General features: G+C 42.3%; 1 long non-coding RNA gene across 1 annotated transcript in view; it reads left to right on the top strand.

Annotated features, from left to right (window-relative positions):
• LOC106739479 (uncharacterized) overlaps positions 1 to 14,966 on the top strand; it is a 138,611-nt gene that overhangs the window by 113,849 nt on the left and 9,796 nt on the right. The window contains exon 5 of the long non-coding RNA XR_002089173.2: positions 14,345 to 14,502. This is a non-coding gene — a long non-coding RNA (uncharacterized LOC106739479). The remainder of the gene's footprint in view (positions 1 to 14,344; positions 14,503 to 14,966) is intronic.

Below are 14,966 nucleotides of genomic sequence, written 5' to 3'. Positions count from 1 at the left end.
GGGCTTGGCTCTGCTCCCAGAAAAATGAGTGGTGCATCTATTGATTTTCATTGTGAGCAGGGTTGGGCCCATAAAGATTAGACTGGATACAGTGTGGTTATACTTGATATACTATAAAATTGGGACACTTATGTAATTAATATTTCCCATGATCACTGCAACAATACAGTAGATAAAAATTATATGCAGGATTTTAACTCCTCTTACAACCCCTGCATGCTGCTGCTACGCTACTCTGCCACCACTACAAGATAGCCAATTTGGGAGGCAACCAAAAGAAGTTGCAGAAGAACTTGCTCCTGGGAGAGAATTTCCCCAGTACAGGCATTTGAAAGCCCCCTTTCCTATATAGCCTGGGTACACCCAAGGGTGTGCCCTGATTCCAATCGCAAGGGAGTGGTGAGAGGTGAGGATGCTGCGGAAGGGATCACCATCACTGACGCGTGGATCCCTCTTTCCCCCATAGAGTTAGACTCTAGACAGGCTCTTAACTATTTACAATATTGTAGCCCAAGTGTACATGGGTTTGTACTTCCCTCTCCAACTGAGGGAATTATTGGCAGGGCAGTATGCTATGGAGGGACGCAACAGCCCAGCGTCCACCTCCATCCCCTAGAGAGTCAGGTTCAGTCAATCAATTACTTAACTATATACAGATTTATTATTACAACAAAATGATTAAAGGGTAAGGACATATATATAGATAGATAGATAGATAGATAGATAGATAGATAGATATACACAAATTTACAAAACAATAAACCCTATAATATATATATATATATATAAAATATATACACAGATATATACACACAGTTATCATTTAAAATACAGATGAACAATAGAACAAACCAGACGAAAGGATATTGATTGGGCAGCCTTAGAACTCTATTCATATACAAACTCTTACTTCAAATTATTCACATAAACTGTAAGGCGCAGCCCACAAATATAATCAGCAGTTCTTAGACTACCTGGGTGCCCTCCAGGGCAGGGGCCCCTCTCCCAAGGTATCACTACAGGAAAGGAGATAGAGGGGGGGAAAGAAAAAGGAGAGGAAGACCCCAGAGACTCCTAAGCTCCCCCGCTATCACCCAGGAGCGGCCCACGTGGTGCCCCTTCGCAACCCTCGGGGGGTCCTTCCCCTGTGGGGACTCTCTTTCCAGGGTAACTTACTACTCCACAGTCCCGGAGGGTTGCCTCTTGTTCTCCAGGTCAAACTCTGTTCCCTGCTGAGTTTTCCTGCTGCCTGACTCTGCTGCTGCCGTCCTGGCTTAGGGCTACATGCACCGCTGTGTGTAGTGGATGCTTTGCCTTGTGCTAGAGGTTGGAGGCCTGGACAGCCTAGTGCAGCACCGGGGCTCAGTCTGTTCCCCAGCCCTCTGGGCTGCATCATCTGCACTGAGCTGCTGCCCCGTGCCAGCAGCTGTAGACCCGAGGCACCTCAAGTGGCACCCAGGGTCTCTCATACTCTGTGCAGCGCCTCCTGCACTGAGCTCCCAGCCTTGTTCTGGGGGTTGAGGACCTGAGCCACCCAGGGGGCTCCAAAGATCCTGCTCCGTGCACTGGCCTGTGCACTGTGTCTCTGGCCTCACGCCAGAGGTTGCAGACTCAAGTCGCCCCCCACAGCTCCCAGGGTCTGGATGCTGTGTGCTGTGCTGCGCAGAGAGCCTAACCGCTGGAGCCGTGCCACACTCCCAACTGATAGAGGTCTTCAGGTTCTCTTCCTCAGCTACATCTTCGCCCTGTTGAGCAACTCTTCTAAGCCCCGCTCTTCTCTCTTCTCAGTCCCCAGTGCTGGGGGCACAGATCCTTTTATATGCTCCAGGGCTCCACCCCTGAAGTCTTCTGGACCTGACAGTTTGCAATCTTTAATCAGGTCTGGGGAGCTCTCCTCCCCCTCCCCTCAGGAAAGGGGTGTGATGTTATTTCTCTTGCTGCCTCCTGATTGGTGGATGGGCTCCACCAATCAAACAGCACACTCTTGTCCCTGGGACTCAACCTAAGCTCTGAAAGGTAAGCCTGCTACACCTGTAAACTCCCTTGCTAGGATTGAGGGGTGGTGGGGAGGGTTGGGCTGGAAGGGGCATTTTTGATGGTGCCCTGCTCATGTGGGAGGCTGCTTTACTTCATGGTTCCCCTCTGAAAGCCCTAAGAAACAGGGCTATTTCTGCCTCTGGAGTAACTTGGAATCAGAAAGGTGTAAAGCAGACATTTTCCTTCCCTCCCCTGGAACTGCAGGATCTGTGCTGTGCCTCTGACAGGCACAACATAAAAGTTGCACCTGATCTTTTCAGAGTAAACAAGAAATGAAATATAACAAGTACTTTGCAGAATATATATTTTTCTCTATGTGGCTGAAAAGACCGAGAAGTACCAATTAGGGCTGGCTAATGTTCAAAGGTAAATGACAAAGATAATGTAAGTTTCTTACCTAGGAGACAGTGCTGGGCCCAGGAAGTATGCTTTCCTAGGCAGGGAGCAAAGCAATTTTTATTAGCACACTTCATTTTGTAAGTAGAGACATATTTTCAGTTGGCTGGGTTTTTTTTTTCCAACATGTATCTGAAAATAAATGGTCTCAGAAGTGGAGAATATTATAGTGGCTTGAAGCAGAGAGAGATGAATTAGGAAAAGAAACATTTTTAGGATGGGGAGCTTTAATAATTTTGATAATTAGGATGAACTACAGAACATCTGGGGTCTAGTTTTTTTCAATGACCTACCAGTCACAGTGTAATTACTTCATTTAAGCCTGTGATCTTGAACAAAATCCCAGAATACTATACAGTTGGTATCTCTAAGAATGACTTGGCACATCTTAAGAATCTTATTCCTATCCCTGCTCTTTAGACTTTGGCTTTTCAAGAAAGAAGAATTATTGTAGAGTGTCCCGGAGATAGAAATTCACCAGGCTATTTTTTTGCAACCCAAGAAAATTGGAGTCCTCCAGAAGAATGCTCAGGGCCTGATGAGTCCTCCTTTATCATTTTTATTTTTGTTCAGTAAACTTTCTCCTTCTCTTGTGTTTTGCTCTGTATGCTGTTGTATCATCTAGTTCCCACCAGCTGTTATTGCCCACTGTTCTGTTCCTTTCTTTAGCTGCCCTGCAGTTCTGATGTCTTAGATGCAGAAGTAGCGCAGCAGCTGTTAAAACAATGAAGCAGCCAAGTAGAGTAGATTTGCTAAGTGATTGTTTGTTCACACTCAACCAGTGTGATTTTTGCTAGAAGCCCAGCTAACCAAATATGAACACTAGATGGAAACTGGTCAGAAAAAGAAAAGATTATTCCTTAATTAGATTTATCAGGACTTCTCTTTAGTCAGAAGTTAAAAAAAAAACCCCAAAACAAAATTCTGTTCTGGTTTCTACATGATTGCATTCAACTGATTTCCTGAACTTCAGACATCACCAAAATACCAACTTATACAAGGATAGATCTATGTATATAAGGAAAGCAAAATGTCAGCCAAAATATATTATATATATTTACCATTCTCACCATTTTAATGCATTAGCAACACCTTCTTATTCAACCATCTGTGGAAAAATTGTTGTTAACCACAATAAAAGAAGTTAGCAGGCCTGGTAGGAGATTGTTTTTATACCAGTGGACCCCAGCAGTATAGTTACTTCTGATTTACAACAGTCAGATAAAAAATGGAGCTCATGGGGCCAAATTCTGTAAATTCTGTATCTCCATATAACTGAATGGAGATAGGAGACATGTTATTGAAACCAATATTTGGCCTAATAGGCCCACTTGAAGGTCAGTGGGAGTTGCACCTATGTACTTCTTTCAGAAAGGCAACATTGGGTCCACTGCTATAATTCTAACAGACAGTAGGCCTGTCTGAAGCGGCTAGTATTCACTTTGGATTTGGCCAATTTGGGGGACAGTGATTCGATATGGTGATTTGAATCACTGTCCCAAATTGATTTGGCCAAATCTCTGAATCACACAGGCCCATCCCCCGCCCACTCTCCCAGCCCGGCAATGGCTGCCCCACCCACCCCAGCTCCTGGCACTTGGACTCCCCCCCCACCCCCAATGACTCAGTGAGTGCTGCCAGGTGGTGGAGGGGTGATTTCCGCTGCCCCGCACTGCCCCCACGCTGCATGGAGGGCTCTGCATGAATCAGATCACCACCTGAAGCTTTGCACAGCCCTAACATACAGTTGTCATAACAGCACTATCATGCTGAAGAGGGTTTGATTATTTTAAAAGGACTACTTGTTCTTGCTTTAATTCTCATCTCTTTCTAATTACTTATAGTTCTAGGTTATTTTCTGTTATTCTACATACTGCTTCAGAAACAAAATACTCGGGAAAGTACTAATATTTTTCATTGAAATTTTGAAACAGCTTCTACTGGACCTTTGAATGGCATCAAGAAAAAAGAAAAGGAAAAGTCAGCTATGCCTAGAGAAAATTACAAACCCTTGATGAACCTCAACTTTTTCCTCAAGAAAAATTAAATTATCAAGAATGCTTGCAGGCATTCAGGCCTACATATCCAGCAGATACCTTTGTGCATTTAAAGAAATAAAGAAAAAAGATCTTAACATCTTAATTCTTGCACAGTGCTGTTTTTGCTACTACATTCTAAAAATGGAATGGCTACAGAAAGCTCAGTGTCAACAAGTATTTTAAAACTCTTGAACATTCCCTAAAAGGATGAATTTATTCAACTGTTTTTGCTCATGTAATAGCACATTAACCAGACAAAAGCTGAAATAGATATTCCACCTGTTTTTTTTAGGAATTAAATTTATCACCTGCTAGGAAATTGTGTGCATAGCTTAAGGGTGACATTTACAGGCTAGAACATGGATTTAGGGTGAAGTTTGCTTTGGGTTCTTATGATGTTCGTTGCTAAACAGAATATTTATCATACAAATATGCACACAGCTTTTTTTGTTTTGGTAGCCCAGGTTGTGGAAAACCAGTTTATCTGAGTTTACAAATTTGCTGCATGGCCTTATTGAATATTGAAAATGGTGCCTCAACTGTTACTTTTGCAGCTGATTGGGTTCAAGCTAGGATCCAGAAACTATTTATGACAACTTGCCTGGCATCTAACACATCTGGTAACCTGCCTTTAGCTGACCAGTGGTATTCCTTCACACTTTTCCCTCCCTTCCCCCATTTCCCTCCTATCTCTACCCTTTGTCTTCCAAACTACTGCTCATTTTCATCTTCACAGACTTCTTGTTTACTTTATCTTCTTTTCTACCTTGTAGAACTCATAACAGAAGCAGAGTCTCCCAATGCTGGAAGAAGGGTATTTTTGCCCAAAAGCTTGCAAAGAACTTTCCCCCAACTGTTTAGTGGGTCTAATAAAAGATATCAATCACATCTACCCAAAGAACCTCGCCTGCCTATGTTCTTAGACCAACATGGCTACAATCATGCATGAAAGTCCTTCGAGGAGTTTGATTCAGCAAGTATTCTTGGTGCATGCCTCATGTGCACTGACATGATCTAAGTTCTTGCCAAATGCAGCGGCAGCCACAACTTTATTTAAAAGATTGCCAGAGGTGTTGGTGATTAGAATGCCTTACATTAAAGGGTCATTGGATAAAATGCTTGAAAGTCTTCCAAGCCAAGACTTTTCCCCCCTCATGCAAGTTTTCTGATCACTAGGTTACTGATGAAAAATCACTACCTGTTGTGCCATTAACCTTCCATTCATTTCTGCACAGTGGCCCTGTTCCTATAGGAGGAATGGAGAGTGCCCCTTTCTGTAGCTTGATCTATAGCCTGGTGATTAGGTTCAAATCCATTTGAGCACTGAGCTCAGGTCCTCCTTGTATAGGGCAAGTACTCTAGTCTAGTGGTTCCCATCCTTTTTTACACTGCAGACTGGCAAACTCACTCAAGGAATTTTGGTACACCAGGTATAGAAGCAATTTAATTTACACATGTGAATTTAATTTACATGTATAAATTTAATTTTTATGTGGGGGTGGGGCTGTGAAATTAGATTGGGTTGGGGCATCACAGCCACAGGCACTGGGGGACACTGCAGGGGAGGGGGCTGTGCAGGTGGTGGCCTAGGGGGACCCAGCTGGGGTTGCCCGGGAAGAAAAGGCTCTGCTGCCTTCCCTAGGAGCAAGCTGCCTCTCTGCCCTCTGCCCTGGGCATTTCCCCATGTGCATCTCCCTGCTACCAGTGGTGGGTGGGGCTTAGGGGTCCTGCCTGGCCTCGTGTGGTCCCCAGTACCTGCTGCTCAAGCAGCGCTTTGCTGGGGATGGCCATGGTGGCGGGAGCAGGACAGGGCACATGGAGCCGGCTGCTTCCCTCCTGGAGCTGTCCTGCTGCCCAGCTTTAACCTGGGCAGATAGATGATCCAGTAGCCAACCCTTCACGGCCCAGTACCGGGCTGCAGCCTGGTGGTTGGGAACCTCTGCTTTAGTCATCAAGCTATTATGGCTGTTGTTTCTTCCAACCATGTTTTAAAAGAAGAGAGGGAGACCTACTAGAGTTGCCAAACTAAGACAAATATTTTTACTTACAATCTTTAAATTTTAACTGACAACTTAACTTTTTTACTGACATCATTTTTTATGGACACGTTTTACATAATGTAAATCTAACCCTTCTGCCAGGCCCTGGATGAGGTCTGAGTTCAGTGCAGTGGTTTACTCAATCATAGTAAAAAGTTTGGTTGTAAAACGTTTGCAGATTATCAGTTTAAAAAAGGAAAAAGAAAAGAAAGAAGTTCTTGTGTTGGCAACCCTGCTTGATTGCAGCAATGGTTTTACACCATGCTGCCCACACCCCCTCCCCGCGGGTCCCCTATGCACCCTCACACGCTGTTACCCCTGACTGCACCCTGCGCTATGCAGTCCCCAGCTCACTCCCCAGCATGAATGACTGGTGCCTCCCGACACTGGGTGGCACCATTTGTAGTCAGTGGCGAGTGGTGAGTGGGGACTGCCCGCAGACACCAGCGGTGGTGTTGGCAGCAGGGGCGGGAGGGTGGCAAGTGGTGACTACCCGCAGAAGCCAGCGGTGGCTTTGGTGGTGGCCAATCTCAGGAGGGGCATGTGCCCCTCCTGTGCCCCCCTGTATGCATTGCCTATGCTCCCCAGCCATACCCTGGCTGGCTCTGCCTTGCTCCCCAGGCACAGACTCCCAAAGAAGGACAACTGCCTGCTTGGCTGAAACCCAGCAGGTTGCAGATTACAGGCAGGTGATGGGAAGCATCAGCAGCAGTTTATGGGTGAGCAGAGGAGGGGGCTACAGATGCTTCCTGCAGAGTGCTGTGCTCCTTCTCAGACACTAGATGGTGCAGCTTTACTCTGTCTGTCCTTCAACAGTTGCCTCCAGCTTTTCTGGGGAGGGATTTTCAGTCAGACTTCTGGTTGTTTAGGCTTTTTTTTTAGACAGATGGCTCAGTTTTTTTATAGACTTTACAGGCGAGCAGTTTAGCCTTGTTTTTTTATGGACTGTCCATAAATTTTTGGTAACCTGGAGTCCTACTCTGTTGTTCAAAAGAAACCTTCAGAGGATGCCGAACTGTGGATCCCTGGTGGACAAAAGTGGATCCCAGCAGCTCTGAGTAGGTCATTTTGGCTGGTAATTGCTATGGACCTTTTATGATGTGTCTAAGTCCTCGCGCATTGCATGGGAGTTTCGGTTACTTCATGCAGGCTATTGGATTCCACTTAACGGGTCAGGTGCCTAAAATTAGGTGTTGCTAAACTTTTAGTCTCCTATTTCCTTCATTGGATCTGACCCTTATTGTAAGTTTCTTTATCTAAGTAAAATAACTTGTCTTTATTGACAATGTCATTTCCCTAATGTTTTAAGTAAGGTTTCATCATTGTCTGCACTGTGAAGAACACTCTGCTCTAGCAAAATCAGTCATTTATTAGAAGAGAAAGAAGAAGTGAGACTTTTTGTCCCTTAATATGTTCTTAAGAAAAGTTCAAAGATGTGATGTTGTTTAGAGATCAATGAAAACTAGATGGAATTTAAATATTAAGAGGTAAGAATTTGCCTTCAGGTAAAAGATGACATTTGCATAATAACAAGAATGACTCACATGTTGGGAGATGAATGTCTGACTAGAATCTAAAATTCAGGTGCTTAAGTGATCTTTTACCTTAGATGGCAAAGGGAAATATGCTAATCTGGGTAGTTAGTTGTCCATCATAGCTGGCATTTTCTATAGAAACTGAACAGAAAGAATTCACAAATGGTAAAATAAAGCAAGACACTGCACTAAATTCTCCTTTTGGTTACTCAGGTGCAATTTCCATTGATTTTAATAAGGTCACTGGAGCTGTGCTGATTTACATCCCTGGAGGGTTTGGCCCAAGATGCAATGAGTGAACAAGCAGAGTCCATACATTATTTCTGATGTATGCACTTAATCAAATATCTAAGGTCCATTATGAAAATATATCAGTTTCCCCAATTTAATCATAAATGCAAATGAAATAACTTCCATTGATTCTTCTTCTTCATCCTTCCTTCTTGTTGCATTTCTTCTCATTCTTCATTTCTCACTCCTCATTTTTTTCACCTCTTAATTTCTTTGTCATACATCTCTCTTTTTCTGGTACACTTCATTTGTGTCCCTTATGCCTATCAAACTTCACTGTAATTTCATTTCCATGTTTTATATTGTATGAAAAGATGCAAGGATCTGTTTCCTTAATTACCTTTCTGCCTAGCATGGCAGATCCAGTTTTCAAAAGTGGGTACCTAAGGGTGGGCATCTGAATCTCTCTTGAGATCTCTAAATAGCTGGTTTAAGAAGTATTGATTTATAATGCCAAAGCTTTGGAAACCCACTCAGCCATAAAGTACATTTTTAAAACTTTGAAAATGGATTTTCCTGAGAGAAACAGGGTTCAGGTATAATTCCCACACCCCAACTTTTCATAAATGTTTATGGTGTGGCTGACCCTTTAAAGTACTTTGATATTGACTGATTTTCTGCAGCTCTCTCATTGGACTGGTATCTCAGCCAAAATAGGAACCAATGCTTTTGAATTCTTTCTGTAACCACCGGGTCATCCCATTTCCTAATAATACTTACCTACCTAGCCAAGGGCACTGCAGTTTTGTTTTTGTAAGTATTTCCAGGGCTGAGCTTGCTGTTTTGAAAAATAAGTTTGCTTTTTTGTCTTTGTAAATTTTTAGTCTATGAAATACCTGGTAGTGTTACAATGATGTTGTAGCTCTGATGGTCCAGAAATGGTGAAAAAGTCAAGGATTTAATTGGGGTGTGGTGTTTTTTATTGGACCAATTGCAAGGTTGGAATAAAGTTAGACAACCTTTTGAATACAAGACATTCTTGATCAGCTCTGTATTACAAAATACCTGGCCATTGGACTATGGAACTTTTCATATAATTTCCAAATGTAGCCCCAAAGTAGAAGTACTTCTTTATTATAGGATTGGGAGCAGCTTGTGACCATGTCTGCCAGTGCTGAGAGCTGTTCTGAGAACTTGATCTAAGGAACTTGGGGTCAGAGGAGGGGTAGGAAGGATTGGAGTGGGGGCAGCTATCAGGTCCACCAGGTGGGGTTGGCAGGTCTGGGGTGGGGGTTGGTGGGATTGGGGGGCTGTCAGATCTGGGGAATAGATAGCCTGTCTGGGGTTAGAGGCAGCAGGAGGCTAAAAATAGCTTGATCAGGGGTTGTTGAGGGAGGAAGAGAACAGCCCTGTGGCTGGGATGAGTGGCTGAGCTGTCCCAGCCCTGAGGCTGTGCTCTGAACATGTGCAGACATTCAGTAGATTGGGCTAACCATTCTACTGAACCATTCCTGATCTACAAGTTAGACTGGGCTGACCATGTTTTGACCAATTTAATGTCCCCCCACATTTGCACAGATTGGCACTTAGATCAATGGAACTGGCGTTAGGTTGATCTAAATATAACACCTGCACCTACTCTCTGTGGTTAATTGTCTCTGTCTGAGTAACAGTAAATGTAATGCAAGCTTCTGCTGCACCATAAGGAATCTGTTCACTGATTTTTGTTCTCACTTCCGACAGTGTAAATTAGAAAGTCCACTCTTACTGAAGTCACTGGAGTTTCATCAGTGCAAGATCAGAATTAAACTCCATATGAAAAGCTTTAGTACCATATTTCAATGTGGCTCTTACTTTCTTAGCACTGTGTGACACATTCAGCAAGCCTCTTGTGCATTCTCTTCTGAATACCCATTTATTTTTCCAAAGTGACTGATAATTGCAGAGGTCTGGATGAGATGATGTGCCTTATAACAGTTTTAACTGTCTACCAGTTATAATCATTTTGGCTCATGGATTTAATATTCTCTTGGAAATATCCTGAAGGGAGCCTTGCATATATTTTGGCAAGTTTAGTTTTTAGTAGATAAAGAAATGAGAGCTTTGCAAGCTGTATTGCTCAGAAAGTGCTCTTAACAAAAGCTGTTTAGTACTGTCTGTGGATGTTTTGATTCATAGTTTGGAACAATGTGGCACGAAAATGAGCCCTCTAGCTGACTGTTCATTTCAATGTTACTCTGGCATCTTCTTGCGGTATTTAGGAAAGCTTTCTGCCTCCCTTATTGTAGTCAGATTCAGCATGATACTCAGTGCTATAAATTGGCTCTCAGGATGCTTTGGTGGCATTTTTATCCTACCCTTTTCAGATATTAGCAGACTCCTCTTTGTTTTCAGGCATATTTTAACCTTTAATGATTCTCACTTAATTTTATTTTTATCCTTAGCCTGCTGCCAGCTCTGTTGCTGGGTGATGGGCAAGACAGTTGACTATTTTGGGCCTCAGTTTGTTCATCTTATAAATGGAGATTTAAATGCCTACCTGAAAGGTACTAACAAACCTATTCAGTTTTTAAAGAGACTAATCACATCAATTCAAAACAGATATGGTTATTATTAAGGTGGATGCAAGAATATGTGGAATGTGAGAACCTTCAAGAGTAGAAAGGACCTGCTTCTGATCTTGCTTCACATCAGTGTGAATCAAGGAAAGAGTTCAGCTGTGTCAGTGCAGTATACTAGTGTGATACTGGTGAGCCACAATCGAATCTAAGGGATTTGCCAGAATATATGTAATACTTAACATATATTCTTGCCTTTGGGTCTGTTTGTAATCTTTTCCTGCGACCTTTCAGAGTTTTTCCCTAGATTCTCTGTGGGCTGTGTATTTAATGGCATAAAAGTCCAAGCCGGAAGTAGAATTTGTTTCTCAGTATTAATTGCTCCATTATGTGGTGCTTTTTTGTTTCTCTTCTTCAAAGTTCACTCCTGTTCAAAGTGCAGACTTCCTGTTATGTTGTGCTAAAGGACTTTTAGCAAAGGAATGATACCGTTTGTGATGAGGAGGATGTTGGGCTTTGATCAGCAGCTTTTGTGCTTGCTAAACGTCCTTGTTCTGTTCTGTATGCTGTGTACGTACCTGTGGGTTCTTGATCTATGTGCAGTGTATTTTGTTCACTGCAGTTCTTGTCACAGTATTATGCAAAGCTTATTAAAATGCTGAAACTTTTTTTTCACCCTCTGATTGTTTTTCCTGTGTTATTCTTGCAACCTCTGGATGAGGCACAGGTTCTATCCCTTATAGACTAATAAGCTTCTGTTTTTGCCAGAAATTTTGTTTTTTTCCCTAATCTGTACTATAAATTTTTCTAGGTTAGAGCAGTATATATATTCAGCTGTGCAAACTCTCTTTGTTTATTTCTTTTTTGCCTTTGAGTGTGTGCACAAGTAAATAGATATTGAACTGACAGAAAACTAATAGCAGATTTTAAACCTGACCGAACAGGGGGCTGTCATTCCCAATACAGTTGCTAAAGCCTTCTACCTTTCTTAGGTTTGTCTACATGAGATAGTGTACCCTGACTTAATCGGTTGCCAAGGTAGTTAATACATTTGGAGAAGGGTGAGCACTTCCCAAATATGGTTTCCAAGAGGCAAGTTGAGACTTTGCCTTCAGTGCCAGAAGATATGGGACTATTCTGTCTGAACCCTCCTGAGATAAACACAGTGAAGATAAGGCATTTTGATTTTGCCTTTTAAGCAAACTAGAGAAGGGAGGAGGGGAGGTGTATAATGTTGACCTTGCTTAATTTACCTTATGGTAAAACTTAGTTGAGTGTGCCTTCATATCATGGCTGCACTGAAGCTGATACTATTTGTATTTGCAGGAAAAGAAGGTACATATCAAGTGTACAGCTGAGGGTGCTGATGTCAAAAAGAGTATGAGCACCACTGTTGTCTCACTGTTTCTCAATAGTAAAGCATGTGTGTCAATCAAAATTAATTCGCTGTAAGAAGCATTTAGAGTGTTCAGGAGTCAACTATTACAACATCAACAAAAATAGTCACATACTACTTATTGTTTGTCACTTAAAAGTATAAGAAGCAGAATTTCCAACTTGCTAGCGGGTCTCAATTCCACAATATTTTCATTTAAGCAGAACTTTTCTCTTTCACAATGCAGTGCTGCAGAGATACCTGAGCTGGCTCTGAATTAGCTTGCTCAGGTGTCAGAAGCAGCCTAGGCAGGATAGTGAGGGTACTACTTGTGGTGATTTCCTCTGCTAAGAAGGAGGGTTTATTACCTTGGGTAATCTCTGCTAACCAGAATTACTGTTTCTGGTACTTGAGCTAGATTATTTAAAGCTAGGTTCATTATTTCTGCACAGTGTTGCTTTGTTCTTTTTAAGTATACAGACAGTGTAAAAACTGTGGACTTCATTCACTTTCTGTTACTCCAGTTGAGATGGCATCTGCTGAAAATAGTAGTTACTTCGGTTTTACACTTTTAAATCCTACTCCCACTAACAGTGTATCTAATTCTGGTCTCACATGAGTCTAATGCTGCTCTGAAAGCACTGGCTTCCTGGAGTAGTTACTCCTTATTTACAAATCTGTAAGTGATATGAGAACTGGCCCATTAACAATCAGTTTTAGTATTACATTTTGATTCATGAAGCACAAATCTCATATAATGGTTTTTAAAAGCTAATGATACACAACCGTAAATATTTAATGAACAATACAAATTGTTCTACCTTAGTAATAAAAAACATAACTCTTCAGCTGCATTTTGAATTGCCCATAGAGACCACTGCACAAATAGCACAGAGTAAAGAATTCCAGCAAACATAGCATAAGCCTGATAAGGCAAGGCATTTAGAAATGGTCCATCTAATCACTCTGTCCTTGCACATTATAATAACATTTGGTATTTACATAGATCCTCAGTATGTGTAAATCTGCAAAACTATGTGGCTCTTCTTGAAGTTACCCTGATTTGTACCTGCTGAGGATGTACCCACAAGTGCTCAAAGTGCCGTCCTTACTGAGAGAGATTTCATAGACATTAGATTTCATAGACATTAGGGCTGGAAGGGACCTCGGAAGATCATCGAGTCCAGCCTAGAGGGGCTAGGTATATACAGAAATGGAATATATTTGTGAAATTTCCCTTATTGCATTTTGGTTTTAAGCATGACCAGCCCTTGCCTAACTGTTGAAATCTATTATTGTAATCAAAGGCCAAGGCTTCATTCCAGATCTAAAGGCCCATCAGGTTGGCATTGTAAAGGGACACTAATCCACAAAGCAGTAATGCAGCTGGCATTATGTCCAGCCACCCTTGACTACCCAGCCTGAATGACCAGGTACCCATTTATACCTTGGATGATGGGGGAGGTCAAGAGTATGGAGCATGGTCAAACATGCCCCTGGAGCTGTAGGAACATGTTTCAACTGCTGCCCTTTATTATCAAAATAAGAGCATGGAATTAAATGTGTCATGGTTCCCAGGTTTCCCTCTTACATTTTCTCTAACTGCCCTTCACTGGCACAGCTGCACAGAAAGAAATTCCTTCTTTTAGAGGATGGTCCCAAATCCCCCAAACTAAGGGCAAGGATCAAGGTGCTTTATTAAAATACAACAAACAGCACAGGTGGGTATAAAATCTGCTGCTTTCATTTTTGCTTTGCCCCCTGTGTGCTATAGCAGCTTCCCGGTACTGGTCACATAGCTGATAACCAAGGGGTTTGGTAGGAGCATGTTACCACCCATGGTTTGAGGTATATGGGGCATCTATTCCTCAGTGAATATTTTCTCGTTTAATTTCCCTGGGCAGGATCTGTCCCCTTTCCCTCTGAATCTTTTTAGTTATCATATTTTAAAGCTGACTGTCTCTCCACAGCTAGCAGTTGTTCACATGTTAATTGTAGCTGACCACATACCGTTATGTGCCATAAGGCATGGTGATTGTTCTGTAGATACAGAGAAGTGAAGACCAGTGGTGCTATAATGTGCTCATTATTTAAGGCTAACTGATAATCAGAGAAGTTCTGTCTTGGTTGCCAGTTTTTAGATTGGTGTGTTGAAACATCTTGAACAAAATGTTACCAAGAGCATTTCTGCAGTGTCCTGCTGACTGACTACAAGGTGCTGCCGAGTCTGCCATCTGCCTGTACACTCACAGCGGTAATTACACCAGAATCTCGCAAGTGCTGGAACAAGAGGTATGTCAAATGCACTTTCCTTCCTTTTGAAGGTAATTTTCATTTTCTCAGCTCATTTGGAACTGCATATGATTATCAGCTGCAGGTGTGAGAGAAGCACAGAAACACACACACACTTGCACCCCCCTCCCCGCCCCCGCATGCAGGCGCACCCTGAGCGAAAGAGAACAAGCAAGATATGAGCTCTTAGAGTACTCAGAGTCGAGTAAGCATCCTAATCCTGGCAATTTTAAATTAAGGGCAAGGCTGGGAAGAGTCCTCATTATTACTGCACAGTTCTTGACTATGGAATCTTAATGTCTCTTTTATTAGTGTAATAGTCCAAAAAGCATTTCTTTTTGCTGTGCATCATTTGGAATTTAAAAAAAATGGAAAGCTACTGAAAGTGGAATTGAATAGTGTGTTGCAAATGTAAGGGTGTCTTTGGTTTTAATTGCTGCTGCTTGCCACTATTTACGGGGTTA

The sequence above is a fragment of the Alligator mississippiensis genome, chromosome 5, assembly GCF_030867095.1.
Source record: "Alligator mississippiensis isolate rAllMis1 chromosome 5, rAllMis1, whole genome shotgun sequence".
Taxonomy (NCBI): domain Eukaryota; kingdom Metazoa; phylum Chordata; order Crocodylia; family Alligatoridae; genus Alligator; species Alligator mississippiensis.
This window is presented reverse-complemented; position numbering and strand designations above follow the sequence as displayed.